A 13,820-nucleotide genomic window follows, 5' to 3' on the forward strand; every position below is an offset into this window, starting at 1 on the left:
TACTAAGAGCAACATGATGTTTCATAAATCATTGAGGCTTACATTTTTTTTCGTTTTGAAGCATAGGATAACTATTTTATTGACCTTGGATCAGGTGTGGATTTTATCATAACTTATTTTTTATTAGGGATTTGATACCCCTGAAGATATGTGCAATATTTTACTATAGAGGCAAAAAAAGGTTCTGTGCTGAAGGTTAAATTTATATTGTGAATGTCGATTTATCTGCTGCTGTCTAGCAGTGGCTGATGTAGAACAAAGTGAAACCCAATATTATACAAGATCTTGCAGACTGTATTTAAACATTGAAGATACTGTAGGACTAATGCTTTCTGTTGCCTAGACCAGCTCAAGATATCCTCTTTTGTACTTGGAAGAATTAAGAACAAAATTCTTGCAGTAGGAAGTCAAATGTTCAATACAGACTACTAAACAGCCTGGAAGTTTTTGTGGATTTGCATTGCAGCCTATTTACGTATGAGGGAAGGGAGGGAAGAGGCTGAAGACAACAAAAGCTACCCTAGACCAATTAGAAGTCTTACAACATGCCTTCATTTTTTTTTGTAACTGTAAAACATCCAGTCTGTAACTACAACCATTGTTTTTTGTTTTCCTTTTGAACTAAAGGGCTAAAGATGAGTCTTCATAGAAACATAGAAAATAGGAGCAAGAGTATGCCCTTCGGCCTGCTCTGCCATTCAAAATGATCATGGCTGATCGTCTAACTCAGTACCCTGTTCCTGTTTGTCTATACTCCTAAATTTATTATAAAGTCAATTATTGCTTATAGTCTTAAACAATTTAGCAAATTTTAACAAAATCTGGTCACTAAATTGAAATTAGTCTGTACCAGTCATATCAATTTCGTTTTTGGACCAAATTATCTATCTTTAAATAAAATTCTACTTCATAATTTAACAAAAAATATCCAGGTTAGCTCTAATTCTCCTCCTAAATCAATTCACAGCTTTGCCCCACTCTACTTCTGCAAAGCTCCTCCAGGCCTATAGCTCTCTCTGAAATGCTCCAATCCTTTAATTCCTTCCATTCATCCATCAGTCTTTCCCACCTCTCCCTACCCCCTCCCCCTTCATCCCACCACTGGTGGTAGACCCTTCAGCTGCCTCAATTCTACTGTCTGGACTACTACTGACTCTTTCCATAGACATCTCTGCTGTTCCACTTCTCACTCCACCTTTTTAAAAACGTTCTCAATCCCCAGACATTTTTTTTATCATATCTTTTCTCATCTTTCTTCCCCAGCTCAGATTCCAATTCCAGTTCCCATCCAGAAAGTGTCTAGGCCTTTTTTAGAAAGAAAAATGAAAAGCTTGCATTTATATAGCGCCTTTCATGACCTCAGGATGTCCCAAAGTGATTTATAGCCAATGAAGTACTTTTGAAGTGAAGTCACTGTTGTAATATGGGAAATGTGGCAGCCAATTTGTGCACAGCAAGCTCCCACAAACAACAATAAGATAGTGACCAGATAATCTGTTTTAGGTGATGGTTGAAGCATAAATATTGGCCAGGATACCAGGAGAGCTCCTCTACTCTTCTTCGAAATAGTGTCATGGGATCTTTTACGTCCACCATGCAGACAGGGCCTCAGTGTGACGGCACCTCCGACAGTGCAGCACTCCCTCAGAACTGCACTGAAGTGTCAGCCTAGATTATGTGCTCAAGTCTCTGGAGTGGGACTTGAACCCACACCTTCTGACTCAGAGTGCTACCTCTGAGCTATGGCTGACACTTTTATGTTAAAGATATTTTGATATTTTCTTACAACAGGCCACAGAAATCTAAGTCCGTATTTATTCAAATAGATTACTTAATTGTGTCAATTGGGGGACGGGGGATTGTCACTTTTGGGGTAACAGCAGAATTATGTCTGTTAATACTCTGTTCCACATGCAAACCTTTGACTGCATGACAGTTTGTGTCCATGCAGCACTACCCCTCATATAAGCAAAAAAAAAGCAGCATTTGCTGAATATTTATTTTTCTTCAAATTTTGTTACTTCTCTGCTAAAGGCATCAACCTATACTGTGGTCCAAATATGTCTGTGGTACTTCATACAACATTCTCGGTCCATTCTTCATATGTGAGCCTGAAGCTGTGAATGTGAGCAGATTATTTTGACTATGTAGGTCAGCTTCAGTGATCGCGAGACTGTCTTGTCCCATTGTGCATATATGTGCAATTCAACATGGGCCCAGATTTTCCTGCCACGGTGAGATCGGCAACGTACACCGTAAATTTAACTATCTATCAAGCCCATCTTGCTGTCTAAGTTCCTCCAAGTTTTCCTGCATTTCTAATTAAAATACGCCATGGCGGTGAATTGAAAGTGGAGAGGTCATTGTTTCCCAGCGATTCAACAAATATATAAACAGGGTGGCAATGCAAAGTCTTAAAACCAGCTTTTATGCAAAGCTGAAACATGGCACTCATCAAAAGTGCTACTTTCACCAGGCCAATCTCATCTCGGTGGAATCAGCTGGCTTGTTTCCATTAAGACCACGTTATTAAAGTATCATGAATTTGAGTACGCATATTCCTCGGTTTTGCTGAGTCTGTTCCCTAGCCTTATGATAAATCGTGCAAGCAATTTTTTTTAAAGTCAATGTATCAGCTATAAATGACGTTGCTGCCAGGCCACCACTGCCATTATTTTTAAGACTAACTGGCGAGAATCCAGCAAAATCGCGATCACCATTGTTTTCATTGGGGGGGGGGGGGGGGGGGTGGAGTTATGAAAATTAGCTTCCAACTGTTTTCAGCAAGGGGTGACTGCGAGGTGGCGCAAAAGACCGAGGAAAATATGGAGCGCCATGATGGCGTAAGTCATTTACTCTATAATTCCCTCTTTCTTTGTATCGTTCAAGGGTCCCAATGACATAGATGCATTATTATAATGGCTCTAGTCCCCAGGAAAATCTGGGCCATAGTTTGCTGTATAGTTTACTGGGAGCATGTCTCCTGACCAGTTTTTCTTCTCCCTAGCCCAGGAACATTAGCTAGTTGCACTACACCCACTGCTACCTCCATCATTTGATATTTTGTTTGCACTTAATAAATATAGTTGAAGTGAAAACAAAAAATATCAGATTAAAGTGTCAATTTGGCTCAGGTGGTAGCTTTCTCATCTCTGAGAAGGTTGTAGGTTGAAGCTTTACTCCAGGACTTGAGCACATAATATAAGTTGATAATTCAGTGCAGTACAGAGAGAGGGCAGGATTGTCGAGAGCACTATCTTGTAATAATGAGAAGGGCAGTTTCAGTTGTGGGTTGCAAACACCCAACCTTTATAAATTAAAAAGGCACTTCAAAGTTTTACTGATTTAACTGCATAAATAAATCAAAAGATCTAATCTTGGGAAGTAAAATCAACAACCTGTATTTCTATAGTGATCTTAACTTGGACATCTTGAGTGCTTTAAAGGGCGATGAGCAAAGGGAGGATGTTGAGCAGAAGGGATAAAAGGAAAAGAGAGCTAATGGTGCACAAGCAAGGTGCAAAGAGCTTTTAGAAGGCTTTTAAAGTGAGAAAGGCATTGGTGCTAATGAAATAGATGGAACAAGGAGTAAGCTGGTATTGAAGGAGCGGATAGCATGTATGGGGGAAGTTTGGCGGATCAGGTTTAGGAGTGAGCTTTGGCTCAGTGGTAGCACTCTCGCCTCTGAGTCAGAAGTCCCACTGCAGAGATTTGAGCACATAATCTAGGCAGACACTTTAGTGCAATACTGAGGCCTGCACTATCTGAGGTGTCGTCTTTCAGATGAGATGTTAAACCAAGGCCCATCTACCCTCTCGTGGGACATAAAAGATCCCATGGCACTTTTAGAAGAAGAACAGAGGAATCTTCCCCAGTGTCCTGGCCAATAATTATCCCTTAACCAACATCACTAAAGCAGATTATCTGGTCATTATCTCATCGCTGTTCATTGGACCTTGCTGTGTACAAATTGGCTGCTGCGTTTCCTACATTACAATGGTGATTATACTTAAAAAAAAGTACTTAATTGATTGTAAAGCGCTTTGGGACATCCTGAGGTCTTGAAAGGTGCTTTTTAAATGCAAGTTCATTCTTCTTTCAGGTTCAATTTATTAAAAATGTAACTTAAGCTAACAGCTGAATTTGTGCAACGTAAGTCAGTACAGCCAGGAATGACAGCAGTTGCAATCCATAAGAAGATCAGTGCCAATAATCTAATCCCCTAGTGTAAGACTTTTGTCATTTTTTACACTGCAGTTGTTAGGGGTTTGGTTCTTGGAAGAGCAAATGAAAAGTGTTGAGGCACACTGCATCCTTTACATTAATCTTTTAACACATTCTTCATTCTGCACAATGTGACTTTCATCTGGCATGTACACCCTACAGTTAATAAGGGTGCCCTATAAGTCTGTCTCAAAGCATAAACACAAATTTCTATCTTGTGAAGCAAAAACCTCCAAGTTGATTGCATTATCCTTTCTCTGCAGTCTGCTGTTCAAAATCTATAAACAGAGGAGAGGCTACCGGTTAATCCTGATTTCTCATTTCACACCCCCATATAAATGCATATAAATTAAATGGTAACTTTTGACTTGTGTGACTTCAGGGTGTTCGGATTTCTCAAATATAAGAGTACGATTAGGCAAACAATTCTTTAAAAGTATGCAATTACATAGAAATTACAACATAGAAACAGACCATTCAACCGAACCAGTCGATGAATCATAGATAGGAAGGAGGCCATTCAGCCCATCGATTCTGTGCCTGCTCTATGCAAGGGCAATCCAGCTAGTCCCGCTCCCTCGCCCTATCCCCGTAACCCTGCAAATTTTTCCCTTTCAAGTACTTATCTAGTTGCCTTTTGAACACCATGATTGAATCTGTCTCCACCACCCCTCGGGCAGTGCATTTCAGACCCCAACCACTCGCTGTGTTAAAAAATGTTTTCCTCATGTTACCTTTAATCTATGCCCTCTGGTTCTTCCGCCAATGGGAACAGTTTCTCTCTATCTACTCTGTTTAGACCCTTCATGATTTGAATACCTCTATCAAATCTCCTTGCAACCTTCTCTGTTCCAAGGAGAACTCCAGCTTCTCCAGTCTATCCACGCAACTAAAGTCCTTCATCCCTGGAATTATTCTAGTAAATCTCTTCTCCGCCCTCTCTAAGGCCTTCACATCTTTGCTAAAATGCGGTGCCCTGAACTGGACACAATACTCCAGTTGCGGCCGAACCAGTGTTTTATAAAGGTTCAACATAACTTTGTTCCTTTAGTACTCTATGCCTCTATTTATAAAGCCCAGGATCCAGTATGCTTTTTTAACCGCTTTCTCAACCTGCCCTGTCACCTTCAACAATTTGTGCACATATACCCCCAGATCTCTCTGTTCCTGTACCTCTTTTAGAGTTGTGCCCTCTATTTATATTGCCTTTCCTTGTTCTTCCTACCGAAAAGTGTCACTTCGCATTTTTCTGCGTTAAATTTCATCTGCCACATGTCCGCCCATCCTCTTGAAGTCGATCACTATCCTCCTCACTGTACACTACCCTTTCAAGTTTTGTGTCATCTGCAAATTTTGAAATTTTGCTCCTGTACACCCAAGTCCAAGTCATTAATATATATCAAGAAAAGCAGTGGTCCCAGCACCGACCCCTGGGGAACACTACTGTATATCTCCCTCCAATCTGAAAAACAACTGTTCACCTCTACTGTCTGTTTCCTGTCACTTAGCCAATCCTGTATCCATGTTGCTACTGCCCCCTTTATTCCATGGGCCGCAATCTTGATGACTCGCCTACCATGCGGCACTTTATCAAACGCCTTTTAAAAGTCCATATACACCACATCAACTGCATTGCCCTGATCTACCATCTCTGTTACCTCATCAAAAAACTCTCAGCTTAGTTAAACACGATGTGCCTTCAACAAATCTGTGCTGGCTTTCCCTAATCAATCCACACTTGTCTAAGTGACTGTTAATTCTGTCCCGGATTATCGTTTCTAAAAGTTTCCCCACCACAGTGGTTAAGCTGACTGGCCTATAGTTGCTGGGTTTATCCTTACACCCTTTTTTGAACAAGGGTGTAACATTTGCAATTCTCCAGTCCTCTGGCACCGTCCGTGTATTTACGGATGTTTGGAAGATTATGGCCAGTACCTTCGCAATTTGCACCCTTACTTCCCTCAGCAACCTAGGATGTATCCCATCCGGACTGGGTGACTTATCTACTTTTAAGTACAGCTCGCCTTTCTAGTACCTCTATCAATTTTTAGCCCATCCAGTATCTCAACTATATCTACCTTTACTGAGACTGTTGCAGCATCTTCTTCCTTGGTAAGGAAAGATGCAAAGTACTTATTTAGTACCTCAGCCGTCCCCTCTGCCTCCATGAGTAGATCTCCTTCATGGTCCCTAACCAGCCCCACACCTCCTCTTACTATCCATTAACTGTTTACATACCTGTAGAAGCTTTTGGATTCCCTTTTATGTTGGCCACCAGTCTATTCTCCTACTCTCTCTTTGCCCCTCTTACTTCCTTTTTCACTTGAACCTCTGAACTTTCTATATTCTGCCTGTTTCTCACTTGTGTTATCAACCTGCCATCTGTTATATGTCCCTTTTTTCCGTTTCATCTTACTCACTATCTCTCTTGTCATCCAGGGAGCTCTAGCTTTAGTTGCTCTACCTTTCTGCCTCGTGGGAATGTGCCTAGACTATACCCGAATCATCTCCTCTTTAAAGGCTGCCCACTGTTCCAATACAGTTTTGCCTGCCAATCTTTGATTCCAATTTACCCGGGCCAGATCTGTTCTTATCCCATTGAAATTGGCCCTCCTCCATTTGAGTATTTTTACTTTAGAGTGGTCCGTGACCTTTTCCATAACTATTCTAAACTTTATGATACTATGATCGCTGCTTACTAAATGCTCCTCCACTGACCCTTGCTCCACTTGGCCCACCTCCTTCCCTAGAACCAGGTTCAGCAGTGCCTTCTTTCTAGTTGGGCCGGAAACGTACTGTTCAAGAAAGTTATCCTGTACACATTTCAAAAATTCCTCCCCCTCTTTGCCCCTTATTATTGTTATCCCAGTCAATATTAGGATAGTTGAAATCTCCCATTATCACTACTGTATGGCTTTTGCACCTCTTTATAATTTCCCTCCAAAATTGCTCCCCTGTATCCTTTCCACTAGTTGGTGTCCTATAGAATACACCCAGTAGTGTAATGACACGGTCTTTTATTTCTTAATTCTAACCAAATAGATTCTGTCCTTGACCCCTCCAGGATATCCTCTCCAGTACTGCAATATTCTCCTTAATCAATACTGCAAACCCCCCTCCTTTCTTTCCTTTCCTATCTCTCCTGAACACCTTTTTATCCAGGAATATTTAGTACCCAATCCTGCCTTTTTTTGAGCCAGGTCTCCGTTATCGCCACAACCTTGTTTACCACACTTCGTGCGTTTACACACATGCACTGCAAACCAATCCTACACTTTCTTGTATTCCCTCTTAGTCTGATTCCACCTAATACTGTACTATTACTTGCTCTAGTGCTATCTTTCTCTCCTGATCCTTTGTGCCCCTTGTTTCTCCTTTCCAATGTTACACCCTGGTGCCCATCCTCCTCCTAAATTAGTTTAACCCCCCCCACCAAAAGCACTAGCGAACCTCCCCGCGAGGACATTGGTCCCAGCTCCGTTGAGGTGCAACCCATCTGACCTGTACAGGTCCCACCTTCCCCAGAACTGGTCCCTATGCTCCAGGAATCTAAAGCCCTCCCTTCTGCACCATTTCTCCAGCCACGCATTCATCTGCTCTATCCTCCTATTTCTATACTCGCTAGTGCATGGCACCGGAAGTAATCCGGTGATTACTACCTTTGAGGTCCTGCTTCTTAATATCTTTCCTTGCTTCTTAATATATTTCCTAACTCCTTAAAATCTGCCTGCAGGGCCTCATCCCTCTTTCTACCTATGTCATTGGTACTGATATGGACCACGACCTCTGGCTGTTCACTCTCTTTTTCTCCCCCCCCCCCCCCCCCCCCCCCCAAGAATGTTCTGCAGCTGCTCAGTGACATCCTTGATGCTGGCACCAGGTTGGCAACATACCAGCGGCCGCAGAAACACCTGTCAGCTCCCCTAACTATAGACTTCCCTATCACTACTGCTCTCCTGACCTTTCTCCTCCTCCTCTTTTCCCTCCCCCTCCCCCCAGCCAACCCCCTGTACAGCTAAGCCACCCATGGTGCTATGGTCTTGGCTCTGGCTGCACTCCATAGAGGAACCCTCTCCCTCACTAGTATTCAGAATTGAATACTGGTTAGAGAGCGAGATGCACTCGAAAAGCCTGCACTACCTGCCTGGTCCTCCATGTCTGTCTGGCAGTCACCCATTCCCTCTCTCCCTGCACTCTTAAGCTGTGGGGTGACCACCTCCTGAAACATGCTATCCGCGTACCTCTCAGCCTCGTGGATACACTGCAGTGACGCCAGATGCTGCTCAAGCTAAGAAATCCGGAGCTCGAGCACCAACTATGTTGGTGTTTAACCTCTACACGAGCAAAAACTATTTGATAAACTTCGATAAGAATGTTTGCAATTGAAAGCTTCTGAAATGCAACACCTGCTTGTAATATATGGTCTCATCCATTTGTAGTGTGAAAAAGCAACACTGAAAAAAAATTAAGTAATCTTTACCTACAAACCTAGCTCCTGATCCTATTCCCCTTCCTGGATACCTGCTCAAGTTCAATCCAACTCCACGCAGCCTCAGTGTCATGTGCAACCCTGAGCTGTGCTTCAAAACCCACATCTGGTTCATCACCAATACAGGCTACTTCCACCTTGGAAAAATCATCTGTGTCAACAGCTACATCAACACCACTGCCACTGAAATCCTTATCCACTACTTCGTCACCATTAGACCCTACTTTTTGAACTCCCGAGCTCCACCTTACATAAACTCCAATGCATCCAGAACTGTGCTGTCCACATCTGATCCCACACAAGATCCCACACAAAATCCCACCTGCCCATTGCTGTCATCCTCGTCGACATACATTGGCTCCCTGTCCCTGAGCACATTGAATTCAAAATCCCCCTCCTTGTCTTCAGAGATCTCCACTGCCTTGTACCTTCTCCTGCATTGTCCACTTTAGTGGCCTTGTGTGGTTTCATTCCTAACTATCTCGATGCAGCTAGTGCATTTTCAAGTTCCCACACAGTCTTTTCTTGAGTTCCTCAAGGTTCCATTCATGACCCTCCCCATCTACATGCTGCTCCTGGTAACGTCATCTTTAAATACAGTGTTAGCTTGCATATGTATGCTGATGACAGACAGCTTTACCTCTCTATCAGTGCTCCCCATCACCATCTCTGTCGTCAGATTGCCTATCTGACATTAAGTGATGAATGAGACAGAATTTCCTGCAATTGAACATCTGGAAGACTGAATCCATAGGTTTTGCCCCTCAACTAATATTCTACTTCCTTGCCATCAACTCCTTACCTCTCTCTGCTTGCTCAGATTACTAAACTCCGCCCCCACTGTCACCAAAACTCTTATCTGTGCCTTCACTGCATCTAGACCCAATTTCACCAGTGCTCTTCCTTGCTGACTTCCTGACTCCATAAACTCCTTATTGTCTAAAACTCCACTGCACACGTGCTGTCCTGTACTAAGTTCCACTCAGCTGTTACTTCTATACTCACTGACCTATGTTGCCTCCCTGTTGACCAATGGATTATATTTAAAAACCTCTTCCTCGTCTACAAATCCTTACTTGGACCTGCCGACCCTACCTCTGCAACTTACATCCCTTGCCGCGTCCTCTGACTCTGACCTCTTGTGCATCTCTCCCCTCCTTCTGCTGAACCTTTGGTGGCAGAACCTTCAGTTGCCTCAATCCCACTCTTTGGAATTTCCTCCTTAACCTTCTCTACTTCTGTCCCCCATTATTAAAAGCATTCTCAAAATGCATCTTTTTCACTGACCTTGCAAAGGTTCAGCACCTGCTCCTTTACTACTTTGTGAGGTGCATTGGAACATTTTTCTATATTAAACATGTTGTATAAATGCAAGTTGCTTTTGTATATGGCTTGTAAAATTGTGGAATTTTAGTCCCACAAATACGAGTTTATGACCTTAACATTCAGATAATACCTATTATTTCTTGATGTTATCTGTATTTCTGAATTTGGTTGTATGTTTGATATAACATAATGTGTTTGTACTGTGGATTGCAAAATAGAGCTTGCTTTGTGATTACAATTTTCCTGCCATATCGGAAATGACTGATTAAATCTTGTCAACTAATCTGAAATGTAAATTTTAATTTGTTTGTGAGCAAGAATCAAGTTTAACAAAATAAGAGGGAGTGTTAATAGTGTACTTAGGTATGAAACTCTGTTTTTAATGCATTTTTAAAATAAGATCTACTGCTGTTGAAATGTGTGATGGGAGCTAATAATATTTTTGCCATCATCTTATAGCATGGAGAAATGCCAATCTTTCTGTTTTAACTATGTGGTAAATCTTCACTGGCCAATAGTTTAAGGGCGAAGGAATAAAACTAACCATTTTGAAATAATGATGCAGTTATACTGCTGTTTTTGCAACACTAGGGCCCTGGGCACTTTAATGAACTTGTACAGAATTGTTTAAAATGTTTTGTGAGAGTGAATGTCTTGCGGTCATAATATTTGAAATTGTAATGCCAAGAGCAGAACTCTGTGTATACATATAAGAACACATGTCCTGAGATGTCTGATCTGGGAGAATTTGATTGACAGCCATGCACAAAAAAAAAGGCACTGTCTGGCTTGAACTGCTGGAATTAGAGCGTTAGCTACACTATAAGTCACTAAGAACTTTATTTTATAAATTTCTCGAAGTACTGGGTTATGCATTATCATTTTAAATGAAGATCCAAAGGAGGAATGTTGAAATTGTTTTTTTAAAAAAATATGTTCTCAATTTTAACTTTTTTTTTCTCTGAAAAACTGTGCATCCGTAACTTTTTCAGCATTTTTGTTTTGAAACAAGATGAAGGTTTCCATGATGGTTATGGAGAAAGGGCTGTTAGATATTGGGTGCTTATTAGTAACTTGAAAGCAGCAATTAATCTATGGGATTCAGATTATGGGTACCAAGGACTTGTGCGGATGGCCGGGCAGTGATCCCCAAGGTTGGGCAACACCCATCATTATACTTGACCAAAATCCTAATATCCCCATCATATACGACTGCTTTTTGTAACTTGAGTGGCAGTTCATATGGCCTTGACTGTGATTGTGCCAGTTCTTGAATTATTTTTTGCCACCTGTGTTGCCTATGCATGAAGTCTTAAATCAAACCTCAGGGTGGGACATCAGTTCGCTTTCTTGAAGTGTTTTTTTTAACTATATTGCCCTATTTAGTATTTTAAAAGCAGTTTATTAAATGTAAATTTTAGTGAGGGGGAAGTAGAAAATGTTGGATGTGATGTGGAAGAATGTACAATATAACAATAACAAGAACAACTTGCATTTATATAGCACCTTTAATGTAGAAAAGCATCGCAAGAATATAGAGATTTTTTTGTTCCAGATTTGATTCATTTAATGTTTTGTCCTCCTGGGCATGAGCCCATGACCTTCTGGCTTGAGCGAGTGCTGCCTCTGGGCCAAACTGAAACACATTAAAAGATCCCATGGTACTATTTGAATGAGAGCAGGAATTCTTCCAGTCACTTGGCCAATATTCCTCCCTCAACCAACAAAATGAATTAACTGGTCATTCATTTCATTGCTATTGTGAGATTTATCTGTGTGCAAAATGGCTGCTATGTTTGTCTATGTAACAAGTTGTTTTAGCCTAGCATTTTGTTACATAGGCAAAAGTAATTTACCCAAAGCTCTTGGAGACATTTCTGGGATACATAAGGTGATATATAAACACCTTCCTTACTTTCTTTTTCTTGCTTTCTATTGGATTACACTAAGGTTCTTTTGCCCATTAGTTTGAAACTATATTTAGTCGTCTTTGTACTGCCTGCTACACCTGAGGATTTCAGGTTAATTTGTGTTTGCAAAAACATTGATGTATACCGTACACATGTAGGAAATGTGTGGAAAACTTCCTATTTTAACACTATTTATTGAACTTGTGGTTTTTTTTGTATTCTAATTGTTTATATGTGACATGTAGGTCCACTGAATGCAACTCAAAGAAAAATCTGGACACTTGCTCTGTTTGGTTCCAGGATGCATTGATGTTCCTTTGATCCAGTGAACAAGTGCATCCCTGAAGCATTACTCCCTGTAACTTACCCTTTTGTTTGGCCAGCCAGGTGTCTGGCATGCAGAGAAACCCATGCTCTTTGCACGATATGGAATGTGTACTTTCTGTTTAGATGCACACCCAATTCCAGAGGGCTTACGCTTCTTGCCAACAGGAGCCAAAGCATAGGGATCCAAAAATGTGCACAGGAGCAATGCTGAGGTTTAATCAGCTAAAACCACACAGCTTAACAGCACGTAGCACTTATTAAACTTTCTACTGCTTGCCAACTCTACCCCTAAGCTACCCCAAGCCCTAAGCTTGACATGTATGCTCAAGCTGTCAGGAGGAACGCGATGGATACCTACAGACGCTGAAAGACGCCCTCGTAAGAACGGGATATGACGCTCGACTCGTCGATCGACAGTTCCGACGGGCCACAGCGAAAAATCGCATAGACCTGCTCAGAAGACTAACACGGGACGCAACCAACAGAGTACCCTTTGTCGTCCAGTACTTCCCCGGAGCGGAGAAACTACGCCATGTTCTCCGCAGCCTTCAACATGTCATCGATGACGACGAACACCTCGCTAAGGCCATCCCCACACCTCCACTACTCGCCTTTAAACAGCCACCCAACCTCAAACAGACCATCGTTCGCAGCAAATTACCTAGCTTTCAGGAGAACGGCGTCCACGACACCACACAACCCTGCCACGGCAACCTCCAAGACATGCCAGATCATCGACACAGACACCACCATCACACGAGAGGACACCACCCACCAGGTACATGGTTCATACTCTTGTGACTCGGCCAACATTGTCTACCTCATACGTTGCAGGAAAGGATGCCCCGGAGCATGGTACATTGGCGAGACCATGCAGACACTGCGACAACGGATGAACGGACACCGCGCAACAATCGCCAGACAGGAGGGTTCCCTCCCAGTCGGGGAACACTTCAGCAGTCAAGGACATTCAGCCACCGATCTTCGGGTCAGCGTTCTCCAAGGCGGCCTTCAAGACACACGACAACGCGAAATCGTCGAACAGAAATTGATAGCCAAGTTCCGCACCCATGAGGACGGCCTCAACCGGGATCTTGGGTTCATGTCACGCTACACGTAACCCCACCAGCGAAAAAAACGTTATCTGTTTTTAACACAACGGGTCATTCTCTGTCTTTCTCTTCCTTTCGGATGTTTCTCTCCCTCTCTCTGTTTTGTGTTCTGGCCGTTTGTGTATTTGGTGGTCCTGTAGGTAACATCACTCTGTCTGAGCACTTTGATTGCCTTGACAACGGGCAGTTGGAAAGATTATCTGTAATCACCAGGTATTGTTCTCTGAATATAAATGCGGTAACCTTCCATGGAATCCCACACTCGCTCACCTGACGAAGGAGAAAGCCTCCGAAAGCTTGTGATTTTTAAATAAAACAGTTGGACTATAACCTGGTGTTGTAAGATTCTTTACATTTGCCAACTCTACATTAGCGTACAAGGTTATCGGGAGCCAAATTGGAAGAATCTCAGTCCTTGGTGACAGGCCTGGC

General features: G+C 42.3%; 1 protein-coding gene across 2 annotated transcripts in view; it reads left to right on the forward strand.

Moving 5' to 3' along the window:
* mib1 (MIB E3 ubiquitin protein ligase 1) overlaps positions 1 to 13,820 on the forward strand; it is a 176,970-nt gene that overhangs the window by 91,455 nt on the left and 71,695 nt on the right. The window lies entirely within an intron of this gene.

Source organism: Heptranchias perlo, chromosome 3 (genome assembly GCF_035084215.1).
Source record: "Heptranchias perlo isolate sHepPer1 chromosome 3, sHepPer1.hap1, whole genome shotgun sequence".
Taxonomy (NCBI): Eukaryota; Metazoa; Chordata; class Chondrichthyes; order Hexanchiformes; family Hexanchidae; genus Heptranchias; species Heptranchias perlo.